At 45.6% G+C, this 21561-nt stretch overlaps 1 protein-coding gene across 1 annotated transcript in view; it reads right to left on the reverse strand.

The window, feature by feature from the left end:
• LOC147702336 (ATP-binding cassette sub-family A member 10-like) overlaps positions 1–16719 on the reverse strand; it is a 1673715-nt gene extending 1656996 nt beyond the window's left edge. The window contains exon 1 of the mRNA XM_086930968.1: positions 16632–16719. The gene's annotated coding sequence lies outside the window, so the exon portion shown is untranslated. The remainder of the gene's footprint in view (positions 1–16631) is intronic.
• Between the last annotated feature and the right edge of the window lie 4842 nt (positions 16720–21561).

Genomic DNA, 21561 nt, shown 5'->3' on the forward strand with positions numbered 1-21561 from the left:
GAAACGCACCTTACCTGGAAAGACAGGCACCTATTCAATGAGTTGGGTCTATATCTGTTGGGGTGTACTCGACAAGGCACCACTACAAAGGGAGTAGCGATTCTTATGAGAAGAGGACTGGGGTGTCTTAAACGTATTAAGGTAGACCAGTATGGCAGATGGGTGATTCTTGAGATTAATATTAATAATAAACTATGGACTATATGTTCTATATATGCTTTAAATGCTGATGATCCTGACATTCTGAACTTTTTAAGTTTAGAATTGGCCGGTTGGACCTTGCCCCTAAAAATCTGTGGGGATATGAATATTCATATGGATGGCGGCTTTGACATTCGGGGCGATGTATCATATCCAGGCTTTAAAAAAAAGACCTATAAGGCTCTGAGGGGCTTAGTGCTGGATTATGGTCTTTGTGATGTGGGGTTTGTTAAAAACTCTACTTTACCGGGTTTCAAATTTTTTTCCACCCCGCATCGTCAGCTTGGACTATTTCTTTATTTCTGTTGGGCTAGTTAATATCACTTCTTTCTGGATTTTTCCGCCAATAATTTCAGACCACAATCCAGCCTTGATAGAGGTTAAGACAGAGCGGGGAAGTATGGTAGAAGTAAGGCCCTGGTCATTTGAGCGGAAACTTCTGGCAGATCCGTCTTATTTAGAATACATGGGCAATTGGATTAGGGAATTCTTTGAGTTTAATAGAGGAAGTGCCTCGGCCCAAAATGTTTGGGACGCTTTTAAAGCTGGGGTGCGCGGGTAGACCTTATCGTACTCAATTAAGAAGCAAAAGGAAGAGCGGAATAAACTTGATGAATATTATAAGGCAGTACAGGAATGGGAGGAGAAGTTAGTTAATGCCATATTCCTATTACAAGATGCGGAACACATCAAAAATAAATTAGCTATACATAAAGCAAGGCTATACAAGATATTTGAGACTAAACTGGCGGAGCAGGTTGCAGTCTTTAGGTCGCAGATTTATGAAATGTGGGAAAATTCGCGTAGGATCTTGCCTCAAAAATTAAAGCAAAAAGAGGTATTTAACACCGTCAATGACATACAAGATCAGACCGGCCAGATCCATAACGACCCTGAGGAAATTATGGAAGTTTTCAGGCAGTTCTATGCCAATCTATATGAGCAGGATATTCTACCTTATTCTAGGGACTCTATTCTGCATTTGTCCTCTCTAGCTAATACCTTGAAATTAACTGCCGCTCAAATGGAGATCTTGGACGCTGATATTACTTGGGAGGAAAACGAGCTGGCCCTGCTTTCTCTTGCTGCTGGCAAAGCAATGGGTCCCGACGGTATCCCTCTGGAGTTCTACCGGCTGTTTAGGCATATATTAAAACCAGATCTGGTATCCACCTTTCTGGAGGCACAGAAGGGAACGGCTCCAGCCTCTTGGAGGCATTCAACTATAATGGCGTTTCTTAAAAAAGACAAGCCCCCTTTAAAACCAGCCTCTTATAGGCCGATTTTGCTTATAAATGCAGACAGCAAAGTCTTCTCTAAAATATTAGCTTCACAAATTGCAGGAATAATCCCTGGTATAGTATCACGCTGGCAGCATGGGTTCATTCCCAATCGGGACACCTCGGATCACGTCCGAAGGGTTATTGCCCTTATGGATTGGCCACAGAGTACTAACACGTGCTAGGGGTCACCCTGTTGGATGCCGAGAAGGCATTCAACAGGGTGGCCTGGCCGTACCTTTGGGACCTGCTTGGCATGAAAGGGTTTGGCCCACGCATGATCCTTTAATTGAAAGCTTTGTATGACTTACCAACTTCCTGTGTCAAATTTGGGGCAAATAAATCTGCCCTCTTTTCCATCCATCGTGGTACTAGACAGGGATGCCCATCCTCACCACTTCTCTTTGCTATCTAAATTGACATATTTCTTAATGAGCTGAATCAAGCGGAAGACATTTCTCCAGTGGAGGTGGCGGGCACTAGGTATAGAGCACTGGCCTATGCGGATGATGTGGTGGTGATTACCACAGATATCGCAAAAGCAATCCTGAAGATCGAGGAGATTGCAACTCACTTTGGTGCTTTCTCGGGGTACAAATTGAACATATCCAAGACGCAAATATTATTTGTTGGCCAGAACCCCTCAGCGCATCTTTATACAGTGTCGGTGGCAACATATTTGGGAATTAAGATCACCACCCCTGTGTCAGCTATTCCAGAACTCAATTTTAAACCTGTCCTCAATAAGGCTAATTCTACATTGGAGCGGATCGATCATCTCCATTTGTCCCTTTACGGGAGGAATAATGTATTAAAAATGCTAATACTCCCGAAGTTTTTATATTTATTTAGAACGGTTCCTCTCGAATTTCCTACTATCTTTTTTAAACAATTGGAGAGGATGGCTACAAGATTTCTATGGGGATATAAACGTCATCATAGAGCATATAGGAAAATGACCCTACCGAAGATAAGAGTGGGGTGGGGAATGCCACATTTTTTGCTTTAATATTTGGCAACTGTATTGCAGTTCATTACTCCTTTAATAATTGGAGCCAAACCTCAATTGTTGGAATCACATGCTCCATCTATATATGAATTTGTGCTAGGAGTAGAGGCGCGTGGCTGTCTCCTAAGAAATGTAGAACTCAGCTACTATAAAAAAAACAAAATTTAAGATCTTAAAAGCAGCGTTCTGGGCCTGGAAGCTAATCAAGCATCATGTAGGGATCCCAAAAATCCTGAGATATACTCCTTTGGCATCATTACATATTTTCCCCCCTTTTTTCAGAGATTCCATAATGTTGAGATGGCGTAATTGTGGTATTAATTGTCTTGGGGATCTCTGGCAAGACAACCACATGATATCCTTCTTAGAGCTAAAAATGAAGTTTAATCTTACTACATCTGATTATTTTAAATATATTCAGTTACATAGTTTTCTCAATACTTTAACGCCGCTCAAATGCTCGGGGTTACACAAGATTCCTTTAACCGAAAGCTTATATAGTAAAAAAAAGATTGTTTTTTTTTATAATCTATTATTGTCAATTTGTCCTGATGATCTATTAACGGTACAAGATAGATGGGCTGAGAAGCTGGGTACGGAGAGCATCATGATAGAGGACTCTATCTCCATGGCTAATTCTATCCTTTTAACCAGTAGAACCTGCACACAGCACTATATGGCCCTCTTTGATCTCTATTACACTCCGGAAAAAATTACAAAATGGGGAACAGCTGGGGGTACCTCATGTAGCAGATGTGGACTGTTTGCTGCTGACACAGCTCATATGTTCTTTTGTTTCCCACAATTATCTTCTTTAGTGTCTGCAATTGAATGTTTTGTGATTGTATTATTTGGGTCCCCAGTACAATTGACTGCGGAGATAGTTCTCACAGGAACGTCCTCCGCTCTAATCATAGATGAAAGGAGAAATCTGATTTTTATCTCTATGGCAGTTTTGCGGGCTTGTATAACTCAAGAATGAATTAGCCCAGATCCACCGTCTTTTTGTACTTGGCGGGCTCGCTTCTTAGCTATCTATAACCTAGAACATGCAATTTATAGAACAAAAGGTCGCAAAAAAAAGCCCTAGGCGTGAAAATCTGGGCACCAGTTTCGAAGTGGATTCAGGCAGAATTTATGTAGTCCATCGCCGGATGAGTGTCACGCCTGGCTTCACTGTGATTTTTACTGACAGAAATGTTGTGTTTTTTTGTCTTTTTTTTCCTGTATAATCTGGTCTTTTGATATTGAATACCACAATTTAATGTATGCTCTTGGATGCTTCAATTAGACAAGGTATATGTATCTTCTTTGTTTATCCTGAAGGACTAATGTTTTGTTTATGTAATCTGACCTGCTTGCAATAAATAAAAACCAAAAAGAAAAAAAAATGGCAGGTCGATATTTTGCTCCACGATATTCTGTCAGTGCTCCAGAAAAGGTATAACACACCCCCGGATGCAGTCACTTCAGGGAGGAATTAGCCCCTGGGGCTAGTAGCTTATTGGTTCTTGCACCCAAACCCCTATTGCCCCTAAATCTAGGATTTAAGAGGTACCCCTGAACCAGATCCTCATATCTGCTTGAATTACAACCAAGAACAAAGAAGAAACCTAAGTCTGTTACTCCAGGATCTGCAAAAAAGCACAGATGCGATAACCTACACCTGCGGCACCCATCCTGTCAACCACCCTGTTACTGCATGACTGTGACTCGCCCCAGACCAGAGATGGGTTCTAAAAGGAAGGTGAACCAACCTGCAAGCCAAGGTCAACTTTAGAACTCCCTTGGACTAGACATACTAGTCCCCTGCAGCCGACAGGTAATAACACATTTCCTGAAACAAAGAATCAATGGCCACCAGGCCCACCTAGAGCTCACTTGAAAGTAAATAGTCTAGTGCAGTGTTGGAAATGTAGTCCTGACATCCAGCAAGTTTCATGTTGCTACTGTTTTCCCCCGGACTCCAGGATGTCAAAGTATCAGTAAGCTGTGTTTGCTACTGCCAATGCTTGTTGGTGGCCAGTCCGGCTACCACAACCTTCGTTTGACGCTGCACCTCGAGGAAATCCAATAGCATCCTTAGCCAGCTGCTTCATTGGCCCTGTTGTTGAGATTTTGCATCCTTATCCTCACCTGCACCTTCTAAGTATCAAAATCAGCTCCAACGTTCAGCACCAGGGCCCTACAAATCAGTAAAAATTCAACTGCCTGCCTGGGCCTGGGTCCACCATCCCCTTACCTCCCCAGTGCTTCCCACTTGACACGACCGGCAGGTGACCTAGTGTCACAAGTGTGTGTTTCTCACTGACTGCAACGTTATCATTTTGCAAGAGTTAAATGCACAGATTTATTTTTCGTTTTAAAATTCATAACTCTGATTAGACTCATTTGATTGCTTTTGTTTTGGTGTCTAAAATCATTTAAAATTAAGCTCTTTTTTATGAATTGGTGTTGGATTTCTTTCGGATCGTATCTATTACTCATATTGTTATGTATGGAGGTGTGAATGGTTGTATTGATACATTTGGAAATGGACAAAGAAGTTTATAACGGTGTCTTTTTGTGGACAATTGTGTGAGTAGGAGCCAGGGTGAGGTATGAATGTGTGTTTTACGAATACTGAATATGTGTGGACAGGTGGATAAGTAGATGAATGGAGAGTGTGGATGTGTGACTGTGGTGTGTGTATGGATCTGTGTACAACTGGAGCCGTCTCTCCTTTACACATGCTGAGCTGTAAAATGTAGCTAGTGACTTTGAAGAGCCTGTACATCTACCTGCTGTGGAGCAAAGCATAATAAATCTCTGTAATAGGAAGCATAGTAGTTCCCAATTCTCAACAAGAAAACTGTACTATACAGTAATTGGGGGTTTTCTTATGTGCAATTAAGCGTCATGCCCCAGTAAGAAAAGATTATATACTGACAAACATGATGCATTTGTCATAGCACTGTGACTTGACCACTGCTAGTTTTAAGAGATGCTCATACAAATAGAGCAGCAGTAACTCATCTCACCATGATGTATATCATATTGTTGACATGCAAGTTCCATTACTATTGTCACAAATGCAGCTGTGACTACAGTATCTATACTAATTATGTGCTCCAATTTTTGAGAACATTCAGTATTTTCAATACTTCAAAGTGACACAACACGAAGTTCTATTATAACTAATCTTTCAGATGCTATTGGACTGGCAATACAGAGTACCTGTTTGCACTGCTATTCTCAAAGTAGATGTGGAACCACATTAAACAGTAGCCCTGTGACCCACTGTCAGACTACAGATACAGATGGGTGACAGCCCATTCACAGTAGTGGGAAGTGCAGAGCTGGGGGCTTTGAAGACCCAACCTGAACCTGGTGAAAGTGGACATAGCTGCATTTTGCTAGGGCCCAAGAGAGAAAGATAAAATCACTCACATGCAGATCCTATGTGCTATACATATCATAGGCATAAGGGAATTCGCATAGAGGAAAAACAAACCTGCATTGGGCGGCACATAATTTAGGAGCCAACTTCAATTGCTGAAGCACTGTGTCCCTGGTGTCCAGCACCACAAATGGATATGAAAGGGGCATGAATCACCCATGCTGTGCTTTGATCGGAACACTGTGGTCATCATATCAAATGGCCAGTGTTTTAGATGGGATGAAAAAGGAGGAAGTCTCTTAAAATGGGAATTGTCATAGAAGTACCACTAGGAATCCTCTCCAGGAGGCTTGGTTTAGGTAAATAAAGGAGTGGCTAAAAACATTAAAATCTTGTGCTTTACAAAGCATGCTGTTTGGTCAGACTTTCAGTGCCTGTGTGAGTTGTGTGTTAATATGGCTAAGAAATCTCCTATTCCACTCCAGAACTTAGTGACAAGGTATACACCTGCACGCGAGCTGCGCTCCTCATATGAGGGCCTACTTCAGGTTCCTAGGGTCAAAAGAGCCCGTATGGGCGGACGCTCCTTCCGTTTTCTGGCAGCGAAAAGCTGGAATTCCCTCCCTCTCCATCTCCGTCTGGATCCATCCGAATCCAGCTTCCGCAAGAACCTAAAAACACACCTGTTCTCCAGATAACGGATCACTGGTCTCCACCTCGCACAGAGTTCTTCAGTTGCAGCGCGGGGACACGCTTTGGCGTAACCAAGCGCTTTATAAGCTACCCTTATTATTATTATTATAATATAACATAACTACAGGCATATACCTAAAACAAGGCAGACCTATTGGTGTTGCCAATACGTATAAGAATGAATAAATAAATGAGTAACAATGATTTGTTGTGAATAATTAAAATGTTTCAATTATGAAAATTTTAGCCTGAATTAAACATTCCTAACATCTGTGGAACGGTAATTGATATTCAGAGTGTCTTGGTCACTTCTCTTTCCTTTGTGTCACTTTCTTCTGCTGTCCCACACTCTGTTAGATACTTAGGACCTGATTTAGAGTTTGGTGGAGAGGGTACTCCTTCACAACTGCGATGGAGAAGCTTCTCTGCCAAAAAAAATTCTCATCCACTTCATTAGAACTGGGCAGAAATTGAGTATGCCAATGGCCATTTGACCACCAGCCCTAGTTAGAGTGGGAGATTTTTACTTTCACACAATGCCATCCAAAACATAGTAGCAGGGTCAAGACTGATTTGCATATGTCTGGGTCCAAACTGAAATGGCAATCCGTTTTTCTTTTTGCATTTGTCACCCCAAGTGGGACGGGTATGCCCAGACGTGGGATCCGTGCTCTCCATTTCACTGAAGTCAAGCTATTCTGGCTGGTATGGGGTAAAACCCTAAAACTGGCCCTAGGATGCTTGTTTCCAGTCCAGGGAGGACCTGGCCTGGCAGTTCGGGCTGGACTGTTCCAATTGGGCACAAGGTCAAGACTGATTTGCATATGGCTGGGTCCAAACTGGAAAATGGTGAGTTAAAAAATGATGGATTTAGGCCCAGATCTCTGTACTCTGGTGAATTTGGTGAAATTCGTCTGCATTCTGACCATCAATTATTCTTTTTGCAAAACATGGTGGCAAATGGAAACATTTAAATTACCCCCCAATGCCATGGAAGAAAACTTCCATGGTGAGGGGGTAATTTTGTACAAATTTTTTTTTTAGGAAATCATGGTTAGTATTTTACTTTTTTTACTATAAAAAATGATATTGACATGTGCGGTACAGCAACATCATGTTGAAAGAGTCACATGGCACCCTTTCAATGCATTGACAGGGTGACGTAATGTAAGAGATGACCGCACAGGAGCTTGGCTACTCAGTCAGGGCGATGTATTTTACTCCATTGCCCTGATGGAGTAAAACTATACTCCAAACTTTTGGTGCCAGAATTACAACCATATTTTGCGTTCGCAAACAGGCAATTGGCCCGTTTGCGACCGCAAAATTGGTCTGCCCTATGTACAAACCCTATTTTGCGAATCGATAACCTATTACCGACTCGTAATATAGGGTTTGTGAGTCACTATTAGAAAGGGGCGTGCCAAGGACGTCCCTTCCTAATAGCGAGTCTCACATAAATGTATGATTGTTTAGCGAATGCAATTGTGGTCGCAAAACACTCGCAGTTTACCATCTACTTCAAGTAGGTGGTAAGACACTCGCAAACAGCAAGGGGTCCCCAGGGAACCCCTTCCCTTTTGTGAGTGTGTGCGAAAATATTTTTAAAGAGCTGGCAGTGGTCCGACAGACCGCTGCCTACTCTTAAAAAATCAAACAGAATGTTATGTAAAAAAATTTGTAAAGCACAACTACCATCTGACGGTTTCTTGGCGCTATGAGCGTGTGAAGACAGATCGGAGGGGGGCTTAGTTGTGTGCTTTACGAAACAGATGGGTTTTGAGAAGGGACCTGAAGTGGGGGTAAGAAACAGTAAGCCTAAATTCTAAAGGAAGGGCATTCCAGAAGGAAGGGGCCAGGAAGGAAAATCTGAGCCCACCATGTTTCTTGCGCTTAAAGACAGGGATATTAAGTAGGGCAAGATGAGAAGAACGCAGATTGCGGGAGGGAACATAGTGATGAAGAAGAGAAGAAATGAAAAGAGGACCAAGGCCAGCTAGGGCTTTGAAAATGATACAACCTAATTTAAAAAAGCAACGTTCTGCTACCGGGAGCCAGTGAAGGGTCTTCAGTAGGGGGCGCACATGCTGGTGTCTAGGCTGATGAAAAATTAGCCATGCAGCTTGATTCTGAACCAGCTGAAGGCGTTTCAATTGATAGGAGGGAATGCCGGCATAAAGAGAGTTGGCGTAATCAATTCTAGAGATGACCAACGCCAAGAGGGTCAAGGTGAGGGCACAGGTGGTGAGGAAGCGCGCAATTTTACGGATCTTGCGTGAATGAAAAAAACTAGAAGAAACTACAGCATTGATCTGGGGCTTCATCGAGAGATCATTACTGATGATCACCCCAAGACTTTTTTCAGAGTTTGTGGGGAGGGGGGGGGGAGGCCCAAACTTGTTGGCCAAAAGTGAGGCCTCCAAGGATTAGAGGTACCCCCGATAAGAACCGGTTCGGTCTTATCGGGGTTAAGTTTGAGATGGTTTGCCCCCATCCAGTCACTGATGTGACATAAGGTAGACTGAAAATTATAAACAGATTGTTCTGAGGGGTTAATATCAAAAATCAGCTGAATGTCATCCGCATAATTGAATGCGGTGACCTTGCTGTTTTGTAGGGACTGGATAAGAGGGGTTAGGTATAAATTAAAAAGGAGGGGGGAGAGAGAAGAGCCCTGTGGGACACCACATGTCATCCCAACTTTCTCAGCAGAGAACTGGGAGAGACGAATGGCCTGGTAACGGTTGCTCAAAAAGGAGCGAACCGAGTTGAGGGCCGATCCCTGGATACCGGCCTCCCTGACACGGTCAATCAGAATCTTATGGTCGACCGTGTCAAAGGCGGCCGACAGATCCAGGAGTACCAAGGCCTGACTGATGTTAGAGTCGGCTCCCCTCCGCTACTCCTCCATCACTGAGAGAATGACCGACTCAGTGGAGTGGGCGGGTCTAAAGCCCCCCTGTTGGGAATCAAGGAACTGTGAGCGCTCTATAAAGAGGCTCAGGGAGTTGGTGACATGGGACTCAATGATTTTACTAAGATAGGGGAGTAAAGAAATAGGGCGAAAGTTACTCATAACTGAAGGATCTGCGTTGGGTTTTTTGAGGCTAGGTACCACCTCTGCGATTTTGAAAGAGCTGGGAACCAAGCCCAGTTTAAGGGAATTATTCAAGAGTGTCAAAGGGGGGGAAGGGCAGGCGGAGAAGACCTCGCGCAGAACATGAGGGGGACAACAATCGGTGGGGGAACCAGAAGCCACTTTATTCAGAAGAGTCAAAAACTCATCCTCTGTGATCGGGGGAATTTGAGTAATCACTTGGGCGTTAGGGGTACCAAGGGTGACAGCAGGAGAGGGGGGTCAGGGGTGGCAGGGAGGCAGATGCTATTTTGAATTTTTGTAATTTTATCAATAAAAAACTGATTTAGGGAGTCGCAGAGCTCCCGGGAAGGGAGGGGTCTAATAGTTACCCTGTCTGGATGTGATAACTCCTCAACAATAGAGAAGATGTCTTTGGCTTTAGAGGCTGAATCAACAATCTTCTTTGAAAAATAGACGGTTTTTGCTTGTAGGATGGCTAGTTTATACTCTTTGAGCTGAGACGTGAATGCCAACTTTTTATCAGCGGCATAGTCACGGCACCAACACCGCTCATCCTGTCGGAGTCTGAGCTTCTTGTCTTTAAGTTCTTCGGAGAACCATCTTTTTGCGTCTTGAAGACATTTGAGTCTAACCTGTTTAAAAGGGGCTACAATGTCACATGCTGAATCAAGCCAGCGATTTAGGCCGAAGGCCTGGGCGTCTAAAGAGTCACAATCAGGGGGGGGAAAGGCTTTGAGTAAGGATACGAATTCACTAAGATCAGCTCTATTCCAGTTCCTGGCTGAGAGGTTGCCCTCAAGTGTCCGAGTGATGTTCGACCCAATGGTGAAAGAAAAAGTATACGGGAGAATACGGGGGGTGGAGCTATCTAGGTTGACGGTCCATACCTGGTCCAATATATGGCCTTTTACATGGGTAGCCGATTTGATATGTTGGGAGCAATTGATGCCTGTCAAAAGATCAGAAAAGGCCAAGCAACAAGCACTCTCTTTATCATCGGAAGGCCAATAGTTAAAATCTCCCAGAATTAAAACTTTGGAGTTGTTGATAACCAATTGGGAGAGCATGTAACCAAACCTAGATGGAAAATTGGGCATATACTGAGGGGGCCGGTAAAACAGAACACAAATAAGTGGTACAGCTGGAGATTCAAGTTTGAGGACAAGACAATCGACCGAGGGAATATCATCCAAAGCCAATGAGGAAAAGCGGGTGGGGTGCTTGATGATAGCTGCCACCCCACCACCCGGTTTGCCTGAGACCCTGTTAGCCTGGAGAATGTAGTAACCTGGCGGGGTCGCAGCAAGAATGTCCGGGGAAGATTCCTCATTCAGCCATGTCTCGGTGATGAATAACAGGTCGGGTTTGTCAGAATCCAGTAGTTGAAATATTTCCAGCTGGTGCTTGGGTAGGGAGCGGGTATTCAAATAACGTACAGTAAACTCAGAGTTACCGGTCTTTTTTGTGAGAGAGGGGGAGGAATCCGGGCACGGCGGGGTACATGGAAGGGGTTCCATGGCCAAAGAAGAAGCGACCTCAGAAAAAGCCCGTCTTGGACAAAGCAGCCCCAATGAGTTCAGTCTGGACTGAATGGTGGTACTAAGGGGCCAGTGGGCATGCAGAAGGGTCAAATTGAGGGCCGAATATCTGGCAGAGAGGGCAGAGTGAGGTGCCCCTTGCCCCGGCCGGCCACGGACGGGCGCAGACGGGCTTACCTTAGGCCCAATATATGGCGCGCCCGCTGCGCTCGTCTGCTGCGCGGCCGAGTAACCATCTCTCCCATATAGCGACCCAGGAAGTGACGCAACAGGGGGGAGGAGTCGCATCCCTCCGTTCAAGCTATACAAACGTGGAAACCCAATATACCCTTGTAGGCTTGGGCAGTTAGAGATCAGGATAAGGGGTGACTACAAGGGATTCTGTTTCTGAATCTGACTCACTTATTTTTTCATATTGTTGGTTCAAGCAATAGAACCTAACGTATCCTTAAGATAGCTTATCAAATTAGTTGAATTATTTTATAACAAAACACTACATTTGTTATTAAAAAAGTAGTAAAAAAGGTAAAAGCACACAGCAGTGGAAGGTTATGTTTAAAAGAATTGTTTATATTGGTATAAATCACAAAATGAATTAATGGGGATAAAGGTTGAGCAAAACTATACAATAACCATCATGAATAGCAACATATAAATATTTGATTGACAATTCATAACAGTGAGATCAACTCCATTGAGTAAATAAGGAAACCAAATTCAAAAATGTATCCTGGTGTCCTGTAGTAAGAATAGCTGAGGAGATGATGCTTATGTCGACGTTTCGGTCTTTTGGGCTGTCATCAACAAGACCATCATCAGGACTAGATTTTTTAAATGTAACCCCTTGGATCAACATAGAGAAAATAGTGGATATTCAGATATTATTGGTATGTCAACCTGGGGTGATTCTGGATGTAATCTGAGTTCAATATCTTGTACAGTCAACGTTTGTACTTTCGCAGTGGGCCCTTGTCCGGTTAATTCAAAGTAATTATAGAACGGAAAAGGAGACCTGGATCAGTTGAAGTACGTCAAGAAACTTTTGAGTGGTCAGCAGTTCTAAAACGTAGTCAATCTATATGCCAGGCGTAATCGGATAGCCAGATATGAATTCAGAAGTAGCTAGCAGAGGTTCTTAAATCACTCCGTAACCAGCACGAATGACGACTCTCGATTCCATTCGTGCTGGTTACGAATTAACCGGACAAGGGCCCACTTCGAAGGTACAAACGTTGACTGTACAAGATATTGAACTCAGATTACATCCAGAATCACCCCAGGTTGAAATACCAATAATATCTGAAGATCCACTATTTTCTCTGTGTTGATCCAAGGGGTTATATTTGAAAAATCTAGTCCTGATGATGGTCTTGTTGATTCAGCCCAAAAGACCGAAACGTCGACATAAGCATCATCTCCTCAGCTATTCTTACTACAGGACACCAGGATACATTTTTGAATTTGGTTTCCTTATTTACTCATTGGAGTTGATCTCACTGTTATGAATTGTCAATCAAACATTTATATGTTGCTATTCATGATGGTTATTGTATGGTTTTGCTCAACCTTTATCCCCATTAATTCATTTTGTGATTTATACCAATATAAACAATTCATTTTAAACATAACCTTCCACTGCTGTGTGCTTTTTACTTTTTCACTACTTTTTTAATAACGAATGTAGTGTTTTGTTATAAAATAATTCAACTAATTTGATAAGCTATCTTAAGGATACGTTAGGTTCTATTGCTTGAACCAACAATATGAAAAAATAAGTGAGTCAGATTCAGAAACAGAATCCCTGGTAGTCACCCCTTATCCTCACCTCCGTTTAAGCGGCACGAAATCGCCGTGGCGGACCAGGGACCGATAAGGTAAGTGCAGAGGGGGAGAGGGTATTTTAAAAAACAAGTTAGCACCAGAACACAAAATAATACAAGACACTAGAAGTTAGTCGGTTTTTAAATCAACCGCCCTAACGCTCGCATTCAGTTAAAAGTAATAGCATGACTCGCCAACCAGCGTCTGGCACACACTGCTCACACCAGCGCGGCGTTATGACTGGCGGCTTTGTAGGCAGCAGGGGGGAGGAGTCGCGTCCCTCTGTTCAAGCGGCACGAAATCGATGTGAGGGACCAGGGACCGATAAGGTAAGTGCAGAGGGGGAGAGGGTATTTTAAAAAACAAGTTAGCACCAGAACACAAAATAATACAAGACACTATAAGTTAGCCAGTTTTTAAATCAACCGCGCTAACGCTCGCATTCAGTTAAAAGTAATAGCATGACTCGCCAACCAGCGTCTGGCACACACTGCTCACACCAGCGCGGCGTTCTAACTGGCGGCTTTGTAGGCAGCAGGGGGGAGGAGTCGCGTCCCTCCATTCAAGCGGCACGAAATCGCCGTGACGGACCAGGGACCGATAAGGTAAGTGGAGAGGGGGAGAGGGTATTTTAAAAAACAAGTTAGCACCAGAACACAAAATAATACAAGACACTAGAAGTTAGCCGGTTTTTTAAATCAACCGCGCTAACGCTCGCATTCAGTTAAAAGTAATAGCATGACTCGCCTACCAGCGTCTGGCACACACTGCTCACACCAGCGCGGCGTTCTGACTGGCGGCTTTGTAGGCAGCAGGGGGGGAGGAGTCGCGTCCCTCCGTTCAAGCGGCACGAAATCGCCGTGATGGACCAGGGACCAATAAGGTAAGTGCAGAGGGGGAGAGGATATTTTAAAAAACAAGTTGGCACCAGAACACAAAATAATACAAGACACTAGAAGTTAGCCGGTTTGTAAATCAACCGCGCTAACCATCGCATTTAGTTAAAAGTAATAGCATGACTCGCCAACCAGCGTCTGGCACACACTGCTCACACCAGCGCGCCGTTCTGACTGGCGGCTTTGTAGGCAGCAGGGGGGAGGAGTCGCGTCCCTCCGTTCAAGCGGCACGAAATCGCCGTGACGGACCAGGGACCGATATGGTAAGTGCAGAGGGGGAGAGGGAATTTAAAAAACAAGTTATCACCAGAATACAAAATAATACAAGACACTAAAAGTTAGCCCGTTTTTAAATCAACCGTGCTAACGCTCGCATTCAGTTAAAAGTAATAGCATGACTCGCCAACCAGCGTCTGGCACACACTGCTCATGCAGAAACGTTTCATTTTTCTTTTTTATATGCATCCTGTTTTCTTTTGAGGAAAATGGGCTGCATTTTAAAAAAAACGGCTTTTTTTTAAAAACAGTCACAGACATGGTGGTTTGCTGACCTCAGCAGGCAATCATCCCTGGGAGTGCTAGCAATTTCTAATGGGGCCGCAAATTGCACCTGCCTCATAAATATTAATGAGGCAGGCAATTTGAGACCCCATGAGGAATTGCAAACAGTGTCTGACACACTATTGTAAATTACATTTTGCGAGTCACAAAGCGACGTAATTTGCGACTCGCAACTTGGAAGGGTCGTACATCTGTCCCTAAATCAACACCATGTTCTCTTTTTCTCCCCACATCTTTCTGAAATCTATCATACCATATCTTGCTTAACATACCTCTTCATACCATCTTGCCACTCTCTTCTTCTGCTTACATTTATCTTCTTCTCCTCACCTCACCACACACCAACTCAGCTTTAAGCACTGCAATTTATTTTCCGTTGGCGCTTTCAATATTTTGAAAGATGTGTACCTCTTTCATACACTTTGCATAAAATCATATCACTTGGCACCTATGTGACCATCTCCATGTGAGGTCTACAGAGGCCAAATTTGTCTGTGCATGAAGTCTGAACACCTTTATGGCAAACATACATGGACTGTGAGATATTCACACTACCTTCCAACTCATCTCCAGAGTTCTCACTTAAGCCCATCCATAAACACTCACCCACAACCGGAATTCCACCATGCGGCTAGCAATGACTTTGGTCACATAAGAACTATAGAAACACAACATATGGAAAAAAAGAAAATGCCATTAGGGAGTGCAAGATGAAGTAAAAATGAAATATAAACAGGGAATGCATCACTGCTATGGATTATCTCAAAATGTATGACAGTTGTTGCAAATTTGCGCATTGTTTTGCACTCTAAAGCACTTGAATTTTGAACCTGTTGGGGACCTATTTTTAAAGACCCACTTAAAGCCCTGAGGGTGGCAAATTGATGTAGAGTGAGCGACACACAAGGGTCAATCAGGGCTGTGCTCCCAGCCCTGCCTGGCCTGCAAGTCCCACACATCTTCATAGGTTACTCTACCATCCCAGTCTTAGAGTTAGGTACAAAGGTGTAACATAGGCCCCCCCCCGCCACCCCCGCAGCACTGGAGAGCCCGAGCTCCAGGGGGCCCCCTCTGGCACTGTGGCTTGAGAGCTCCTGACAGGATCCAAGGTGGGGGCCCTCCTCAAGTTTGCATGGGGGCCCCCTCAAATTTGGTTAGACCACTGGTTAGGTAAGCCACTGAAGACCTGCCTCTGTCTCAGCACGTGGTCTTCTTGGACTCTCGAACCCAAAACGAGCAGAGCTTTCATGTTGCTTCTGCCTGCTATCCCATTCTAAACTCATGCACTAAGATTTAACGACAAAGCATTGGCATTTAATGTAAAACAGGAGACGGAAAGAGACACCCATCTAGCAGCTGAATAACAATGTGAAACCGAGAGAATCTGGGATCAATCCGGGCTTCCCCAGTTGAACAAAATGTTGGATCCTAGACAAATAATGCATTTCACTGAACCTCCTTTTTCTTCATTAACACACACAAAAGCACCTCAAATGCATAAGCTGGGGAAGTGTGCTGTACAAAAACCTCATATTTTAAGACTATATTATTGCTGCATTTCTAATATTAATCTAGGCCACATATAGAGAGCACATGACAAATGACTTGCATTTGGTTTTACTAGTGACAGTGTTTTCAAGGTGGGGAGTAATACATGTTTCTGAGTTCGTGATTTTTAAATTTTCACTTTTAATAAACTCTTTCAATGCAGTGAAGTAATCTGAAGTACTAAGACGCAATGCTTCGCGTTATAAATATACTTCCTTTGAATTTTGAAGCAACTTTTTCATATTTTTACATGATGCTTTTGTATGATTTACATGTCAAATATGTCCATTGCTTTAGTTGCGCACGGGCTCTTATAGCCAAGACAGACCCTGCACTCGGTCCTCCTGAAAAAATATTGTCTCGCTCACTTCTACCCACTCTGCTGCAACAATGATTTAATGTCACTTTTGCTGCAGACGGCCAATGCGACTAAGAAATTAAGAGTGTACGCCCATAAGCACCCTCCCCTCCCCCACACCCACGAGAGTACGTCTCTGCTCGGCTCTTACGGTGCACTGTAATGAAAACAAGCAAAGCCCATCTGGAGAAAGTTGCGGAAAACACGTATAGAATACGCAAATGTAGGCTAATGCATCCAGGCTTACCTTCTACGATCGATGTCTTCTTTGTAGTTGAAGCGTGCTGTTTGTTTGTCGACAGTGTTCCTCTCGGTGCCTCTGCCTTTCACTCTCTCTCCTCTATACAGCTCAATGCTGGCTCCTCCCAGCACAGATGCCGAACGATATCCAGCTGGTAGTCATTTTTTTTTACTGTGTAAGACTGCCAACCCTCTCCTTCTATGACCCCTCATCTTATGTTTTGTCTGTCCTTTGCTATAACCCTCTTTTGTGCTTTTTTGCACATGTGCACGAGATCCATGTGAATAAAAGGGATATATGGACCAACGTACAGTTCAGAATGAGAATTCTTTGGCTGTTTTAAATTACTACTTCATCAGTTTATTTGCACATTACAACTAATTAGTATGTTTCCTTTATTTTCTCCTTTACTATTCATTATACCTCCTCTTTTTCTCATTAATTTCTGCTGTTGTGCTATGTGATGCTCTTGTCATTGTGTAGGGTTTCTTATATGGGTACACCACCATGTAGCGGTCGTGATACGGGACCAGCCCCAGCTATCATGGCACTAAAGTCAGTGGTATGTGTAGTTCAAAGTTAGGGAATTGCCTGAGGTCTAACCAAGTGGCGTTGTGTGTGTCTTAGTACTGTTGGCTGTGTCATCTACCAGAATGACCTCTATTCGTGGGCGCATCCTGATGGGGCGCCTGGGGTGGAACACCCCACTTATTACTTCTCAGAGTAGAGGTATGGTGGACCCAGTTGGTCTGGTGATGGTCAGGTCAGTTATATATTGTTAATCGCTGAAGGGGTGGCATTGGGAGGGCCTGTGTTTACCACTAGGGTGTGTTGTGCAGGCAGGGTCGAAGGCTACTAACTATTGGTCTGATTTGAAACTGCTCTGGGCCTCTGCCTGTCACTCACACACGCTCTGCCAGGATGGCTCCAGTATCACAACGCACAAGGCACCCGAGTTGGGATTCTAAAGACACTGCTTTAGTCAGTTGATGTAGTTTTCTCTTCTCTGCTCCCTAAATTAACACAGACAGCGTGCCACATCTGTTCTGTCGGGATATAATCTTTCACTATGTCCTTGCTCAAGTCGTGCCTTCTTATTTAGGACTCTGAGTGGAGCGGATCTTGTCGGGTGCCTGACCTGGTAGTAATTCAAAAGTGACTTTAAATCGGTTTTCAATCGGGTCCAATATAAATGTACTTTAACTTCATAGGCAAAAACACTTACTGATTTATTAGCAATGGTTACAACCCAGTAAGGTAATCCATTTCAGCAGTGCAGTCCCTGTTTAAGTTCATGTTTGCTTCATCTTGCATTACCTAAGAGTACTGGGTTTTTCCTGGTGTTGAATATCTGTAGTGATTTTCCATGTGACATACAAATCATATAAGGCTTGATTATGAGTTTTGAGGTCTGAGGACCGCCAAACTCATGGTAGAATGGTGGTGGCGGTCAGCTCACCGCCGCACTGGTGGTCCAACCACCCTGTTACAACTTAGGTGGTCGGACAACCATTGCTCTGCTGCAACCGCCAAGGGCCAGCGTTCCCTAGCGGTGCTGTGGCAGTTAGGGGCTCACAATATGCTGGAGGTGCTGCTGCAGCACTGCCACGCAAATTACGAGTTTCCTAACCACCAGCGGTCTCATGGAGGCTCTTACTTCATGAAACTGCTGGCGGTCAGCAAACAAAGGGGGCCTAACAGGGTCCCTCTTGCCCCATGCATATTGAAACATGCAAGGGGGTACATGTTGTGCCCCGTGTGCATGTACCCTCAGTTCCAGCACGACATGGACTTCACAGTCTATGCTGTTCTGGAATGCTCTGTGGCAGTCCCGCAGTAGTGCAGCATTACGGTTCACATTTCAGACTTTTAACTGCACTGCTGCTGGTGGGCGGGCGGCAGACTCTTTGGTGGAGTAGCAACTTGTTTTACAGTACACACTATGGGCCCGATTATGAGTTTAACCAAACTCATAATGAGGTATATAGTGTGTACTGTAAAATGAGTTGCCTCGGGCGTGGCTTAGCGGGCCAGCATGTCAGACGTGTGCTGAGCGAGCTCCATCCAGCCCGTACTTAATCCGTCGATTATCCTGCTCCCGAAGCTAAATTGTATCCTGCAGAGGTCCTGCAGTCCCTCGACATTGGGTACACTACTTGAAGCTGTGGCGGGGCTTTCGTGGGACTTGAGACGGTGCTGAGGATCCTCAGCCAAATCCGGGCCTGCTGGGAGAGTGGCCTGCTGCCGGATGGGAGACCGGGACGTCGCGTTGATGGTTGCCCTCCTCCTGAGTGGTAAAGGCGGAGAGGGATGTGCGCCGAGACGGAGCTGTGGCCTGGAGCAGCAAGAAGAGACCAGTGGCGCATACTGCAGCCCAGGACGCCAGGACGGCCCGTCGTCAATTCGGACCGCGGAGGTGAGGTGCTGCGCCTGGGGGAGCGGGGAGGTGGGCCTTACGTTGTACTCAGCAGGAAGAGAGTACCGGCGATCCCCAAAACCCACGAGCGGGCGCGTCCTCATTGGGGCCCATTGGATCGTCTCTCTGCAGTGGGGAGGTCTTCAGTGTGCATGGCCTTGGGGGCCCAGGGCCACAATTGTTAGTGCCTTTACCACGTTCATCCTTGGCCTTTGCAGTGACGTGGGATCAGCGGGCATTATCGAGCCGTGGCGGCAGTAGCGGTGGGCTGTGCAGACATTAGCGAGCCCCTGGGGCTTCCTGGGTCCTCTCTTCAGGCACAGGATTTCTATCTTCGCGTGCCCCCAGGCCGTTGGGGACGCCAGTATCAGCGGTCGGCCGGACCGCAGGACAGATCCTGGTGACATCGAGGCTGGCAGGGACCTGTGAGCGCCGGCGGTGGAGTGCAGCCTTTTGAGGTGAGGTCCGGGGTCAGGTGCAGTGGGGCGCTGACGACGGACTGTCATATCTCTAGGCTGCAAGGGTTTTCTGCATTGATGGTCGGAGGGGGGGGCTGTGCGGGCGCAGCTAGTGGATTCCTTGAACTATCCTGCACTCCTGTGGGCTTTGAATGGCCGATAAACCCTAATTTTTGGGGGCCCCATATAGTTTCCTGTTTGGCGGCAGAGTCGGACCGCGGGTGGCATTAGTGGGTGCTTTTCACCTCTCGCCTTTCTCCTGACTTTCCGGGCACTACGTGAGGAGTCCCAAAGGTGGCCATGACGCGGGACAAAGGAGGTAGTGGTCCGCCCAAGCAGGGCATAATTGACAAATTCACTGGTCTGGGGGGTGATGGCTGGAGCTTCCGGAAGGCAGCTGGGGTCCATGCCAGATAATGCAGCACTCATGGCCGCTATCATCCAATCCAGGGATATGTTGGAGGCCAAAATAGGGGCTGTTGGCTCTGATGTCATGCTTTTTAGGCAAGACCTGCGTAATGCAGTGACCCGCATTACAGAGGCTGAGACTCGTATCTCTAGTGTTGAGGATGACGTCAATGTGTTGAAGAAAACGGTGGCTGTCATCGAGGCTGCCCAGAAGGGGCTTGCACTGCGTGTGGAAGATGCTGAAGGGTGGGCCTGATGTAACAATGTGCGCTTCTTGGGGTTTCCGGAAGGGTGCGAGGATGGTACCATGGAACGCTTCCTCACGCAATGGTTGGGAAATTGGCTCCCTCCAGATGCCTTATCCCGTTGCTTTGTGGTGGAGCGGGCCCACAGGGCACGTATGCAGAAGCCCCCACCTGGAGCTCGCCTGCGACCGGTGATGTAAAAGTTAATAAACTACCTGGATCATATTGAAACAGGCCCGCCTTAAGGAACCTCTGCTATACGACAATGTGCGTATCCTCCTCTTTCCCAACTATACGCAGCTAGTTCAGCAACAGTGGCAATCGTTCATGGCAGCAAAGGCCCATCTGAGAGACCTCAAGTTCCCATACGCCCTCCTGTTTCCTGCCCGACTGTGAGTTTTTTATCGCTCCCGCACACACTTCTTTGACACTCCGGAAGAGATCTTCAAATGGACAGTTGAGACAGTATGAGTGTGGATGCAAACGCCGCCGGGAAGGGAATCTGACTCCTCATCGGTGATGCAGTTCGGAGGGGACCTCGGTGGCAGCCAAAGGGTAACTGGCGGTTGCGGTCCCGGCGCCGCTCCCAATCGTGTGGTGCTTCCTCACTGAAGGGTTCCGCCACCGGGTGGCAGACATCGGCAGACTGTCTGATGGGTTTATGAGGGACTGTGGGGATCTGTATTAATCAAGGCTGATCGGAGAGACTATGATAAGGGCCAGCAACTCAGCCAGGGTCTTCCTGACCTGGGGCGTGCCCTTGAGACATGGGCTGTAGGTTGGAGATCCATTGGATGGGGTGGCTCTCATCATCCTGTTGGAGGTCCGGGGTCAGCCCCACTGTGACAGTTGCTTCGGAGTTTTTGAGGTATGGGGTGAGGGGTTTGTTGCATGGGGGTTGTTTATGGTTGCTGGTTGCACGTTTCCTGATGGTCCGTTCCTCCTCATGCATGCACCAAAATGTTTATCTCTTTTCAGTAGAGATGGACACGGTCCCAGATGGCTAGCACCCCCACTAGGGGACGGGCGACCCCAGGTACTCTTCATATAGTTAGTTGGAATGTGCTGGGTGCCTTGGACAAGATCATACGGGGGATATTCTTCAGCTGGCTAAACGGGCAGGGGCGGATATTCTAATGCTAGAGGAAACTCACCTTATGGGTACAAAGGCCCTATGCCTACAGCGGTATGGGTTCCAACAGGTCTTCAATGTGGGATTTACGAGGGGATCCCGGGGGTTGGCGATACTGATTCACCTAGAAGTCCAGTATACACATATCAGACAATGGGCAGACAATTAAGGACGTTATTTGGTTTTTCAGGGTAAGATTGGGGAGGATCCACTTGTGTTGGGAAGTGTCTATGCCACTCCCCCATTGCAATGGGCCCTGGTGGAGCAGCTCATGAGC

Source organism: Lissotriton vulgaris, chromosome 7 (assembly GCF_964263255.1).
Source record: "Lissotriton vulgaris chromosome 7, aLisVul1.2, whole genome shotgun sequence".
Taxonomy (NCBI): Eukaryota; Metazoa; Chordata; class Amphibia; order Caudata; family Salamandridae; genus Lissotriton; species Lissotriton vulgaris.